Here is a 4,136-nt window from a genome sequence, read left to right as displayed (position 1 = left end):
GTGAAGTCGCTGGGGACTGGAAAAAAGACAACATCACACTCTTTTTTAAGAAGAGCATAAAAGGACGATGAAAGATAAAGATTTGATGGGTGGACTCTTTGATGGATGAGGAACTTGTTATGAACTCATATCCATTGAAGCCAAGGTTCAGTGTCTGGAAGAAGATCACTAAAGAGTTTTCTCCCTCAGGAGTAAGAACTGCAACCAATGTTCTTTAACATCTTCATCAATTGTATCAACAGTGGAACTGAGTGTGTCCTCAGCAAGTTTGCAGACAACATCAAGCTGTGTGGTGCAGCTGACATGACTGAGGCACGTCATGCTGTCCAGAGAGACCTAGATAGGCTTGAGCCATGGGTCCAGGTGAACATAATGAGGTTCAACAAATCCAAGTGCAAGATCTTGCATCTGGGTCATAGCAATCCCCACTGTCAGTACAAGCTGGGCATGTAAAGATGAAGTACAGCCCTGCTGAAAATGGCCTGGGGTACTGATGGTTTGCAAGCAGGGCATGAGTCAGCAATGTGCCCTTGCAGCCCAGAAAGAAAAATATGTATCCTGAGCTGCATCCAAAGAGGTGTAGTCAGCAGGTTGAGGGAGGTGATCCTTCCCCTCTACTCTGTCCTGGTGAGAGACCTCACCTGGAGTACTGTGCCTGAATATGGAGTCACTGACACAAGAAAGATGTGGATCTGTTGGAGTGTGTCCAGAGGAGGACCACAAAAATCCAAGGGTAGAACACTTCCCTTAAGAGGACAGGTTGAGAGCCGGAGCTGTTCAGCCTGGAGGAGAGAAGGCTCCAGGAAGACCTGAGAGAGGTCTATCAGTATCTAAGGTGGCTATAAGATAGAAGGGACAGACTCTTTAGAGAAGACAAGGGGAAATGGTTTCAAACTAAAGAAAGGGAGATTTAGACTGGATTTGAGGAAGTAGTTATTTACGATAAGATTGGTGAGGCAATGGACTAGGCTTCCCAGAGATGTGGTAGATGCCTTATCTGTGGAGACATGCAAGGTCAGGCTGGATGGGACTCTGAGCAACCTGATCTAGCTGCAGATATCCCTGTTCATTGCAGGGGAGTTGAGCTAGATGACCTTTAAGAGTGCTTACCAACTCATACAGTTTTTTGAGTCTATGATTCTCTTCTGTTCAGCCAGAGTGAGATGAAGTCACTGGTGCTGTTTGTGTAAATGCTCTGAGTCTGTGATCTTTGTGGCCAGCTATGTGCACATGGATGCAGAAACAGGTCGATACATAGACTCAGAGATACACGTATATGTGTGATAAATGGATATGTGATACACAGAAATATGATACATGTATATGTGATGTTGTGAATATGAGTGCTCTGTGTGCCTAATGGGAATATATCTCTAGCCACGGTACTTGTTTTCTATGGGGCCATGGGGCTACAGCAGTCTTCATTCTTGCTGTCATATCCATTATGGTATATTTTCCTGTAACAAAATGTAAGAATATGCAAGTCTAGTAATGATGAAAGAGGTAAGTCCTTTTCTTTGCCAATCATAATTGCAATGTTACCTCTTTTTTTTTTTTCTTTTTTTTTTTTCCCGTCTTCTTTTGGACAATTAGTAGAGAACATACCATTTTCACATTTCAACAGAAACACTTGTGAGCAGGAATCTCACTCAGTTCTGATTCAGGAGATGCAATTTCAGCAAACACCAGTGAAAAGGAATCTGAAGGAAATACTGACTTTTTATATTGAAATCTTCTTCTCTAGCACTAATAAATTCAATTACATTTGTTATGACTAGGATAGAAAATCTGTAGGTATACTTGTTTCTGCCTGAAAGCAAAGGGTTGCAGTACATGAGCTTTGCATCCACTGTTACAAAAAAAAATAGAACACAGTGATACAGAATCACAGAATCACAGAATGGACAGGGTTGGAAGGGACCTCAAGGATCATGAATCTCTCTGGGCAGCCTGTGCAGTGTGATACCTGTGTGTTCAACTCTAGACCTTCTCTGCAAGTGTGATTAACTGCTGTTTATTTAATAAGTTAAAATGCTAGTGATACACATGATACACAGTTTTATGTATAGCATATTGATAGCAATGTTTGAGGGGGGGAAAAAAAAAAAAAAAAAAAAAGCATGTTTCCAAATGAGACAACCAAAAGAAATATTGTGGTCCAAATTGCATATAAAATAACTATTTCTTTTCTCTCTGCGCAAACAGAAATTGAATGCTGTATGGTTATTTTCAGCTTTGTATTTAGTTTAAAACAAGAATAATAACTCCATATGATTCATAGCAGATGCTGATGACAGAAAACTACACACCTGTGGAGAATGGGATGTTGTAATCCCATTGTGATTAAGAAGATGTATGCTTTCTGCTCTGCAATGAGGATGGATTGTTTACCTTTCCTGTTAAGTCTGTGATTAATCACCCAGGTTTGATCTGTGTGATACCAAATGGATTTAGCGTCCCACATTACTTAAGTAGCATGTTGGTTTGTACAATACCCATTGTTTAGTATTAAGAGATGCTTCCGTAGAGCACAATATGATAATTCTTTTCTTACATAACCTCTATTTATTTGGACAGAAAATGGCACTGCTGTGAATAGAAAGAGATAACCAGAGAAAATATGCCTGGAAAAAAAGAAACTTTTGAGTTTCCATTCCTGAACTGAATATATCTTTTCTTTTTACATACTTTTATGTATTATAGTTTAAAGTTCTGTAAATAGGAACCAAACAAGTATTAAAGAAACAAAGAAAGTTAATTTTACTTTCTTTTGCAGGTGTATTTTGATGGAAAAAGAAATGTTTTGATTAAGGGGCCCATAATTCTATTTACTATGTATCCCATTTGTAAAAGTATATCTCTGAAATAGCAATGAATAGTACTCATTTTCAATATTATCCAAAATAATGTCATGACCGGTTTATTCTGGGCATTGACCTGGCTGACTGGGAATAACCATGTTGATAAACTGCTCTTGATAAGCTATCAAGGCAATAATTGAGAGTAATTGGTTGTGGTTTTGTCTTAACTACTGGCCTAAACCAGGGAATGGAACACTAGCTCTTCATGAATGCTGCAGGGCTAGAAAGTTCTGAGTCTTTGGAAATCTTTAAAGACCCTGTCTTTAGCATGTAATGCCTCTGTGTGGTTTAGAAGATTACCTGTCTTTTAGTACATGCACTCCATACTTCTTCATTCTCTTACTCACTTTGTGTAACATGATTTTTATTGGGTGTGCCTGAAGAACTTGAAACCTAACTGGAATCTGAGTCAGTGCTGTGCATATAATTATATTAGTTCACTTCAAAAAAACAAGATTATCCTCAGGGAAAAAAAAGTAAAAAACAACAGTGCTTTGGGTCAAGTTACTGCAACAATGCAGAATGTTTTTTCTTGTGAAGAAAGATTTTTTCTACTGAACCTAAATCCCCTATCTGCATGCTACATTTCTGAAAACATTAAATGAAAAGCCAGGGCATTAGTCAAATGAAACTATGGTGTCTCAGCGGTACAGTCAAGTAAAATTGTATTTTCCATTCAATTTGCTTAGTACAGGCACTTACTTTGAACATATCTCCTACAGTCCCTTGTCTACAGAGCTAAGATACCAGTTTTCACCAGATCCTTTTTCTCCCATGCTTTGCTTTAAGTGCAAAGAAAATCTGTGTTTCCCCCGATAGGAATGTATTCTTTGTAGGGTTGGATTGGGGGAAACAGAATTCTGGGCTCCTGTGACATATGTCTGAGCTTGATTCCAGATGTAAGAGGGTTTTTGCTGATGCAATAATCAGAATTTGCTATGGATATAAACCATGGGAACAAGAGAGACTGAATAATCTTTACAATTCTATACTGAATAGCTAAATTATATATTTTGAAGAACATTTCATTTCAGTCAACATGTGGGTCAAATTCACTTTTCAGACCCACAAGGGAAGAAAGACACCACCCATTTATGCTTATCGATTCTCTAATCTGACTTTGTGTAGTGCCAAAGCATTTGCTGTAGATTCCCTGAATTGCTCATGAAGTGAAGGCAAGATATTCACTGTGGTGCTGTCATATTGACATTTGCAAGTATAGAACAAGAAGCTTGTACTGGCAGTATTTTATTATTTCTTTTTTTCCATCAACCA

General features: G+C 38.5%; 1 long non-coding RNA gene across 2 annotated transcripts in view; it reads right to left on the bottom strand.

Annotated features, from left to right (window-relative positions):
• The window catches only part of LOC116244226 (uncharacterized), a 9,678-nt gene extending 5,975 nt beyond the window's left edge, over positions 1 to 3,703 (bottom strand). Inside the window, exons 1-2 of one of the 2 annotated variants that reach the window (XR_016470359.1) lie at positions 3,564 to 3,703; positions 1,111 to 1,457 (exon numbers count right to left, since the gene is read on the bottom strand). This is a non-coding gene — a long non-coding RNA (uncharacterized LOC116244226). The remainder of the gene's footprint in view (positions 1 to 1,110; positions 1,458 to 3,563) is intronic. The other variant, XR_004170138.2, reaches the window with a different exon arrangement.
• Positions 3,704 to 4,136: the final 433 nt, after the last annotated feature.

This window comes from Phasianus colchicus, chromosome 1 (genome assembly GCF_987193195.1).
Source record: "Phasianus colchicus chromosome 1, bPhaCol1.hap1.1, whole genome shotgun sequence".
NCBI classification, from domain to species: Eukaryota; Metazoa; Chordata; class Aves; order Galliformes; family Phasianidae; genus Phasianus; species Phasianus colchicus.
The sequence above is the reverse complement of the archived record's forward strand: the minus strand, read 5'-3'. Positions and strand labels throughout refer to the sequence as shown.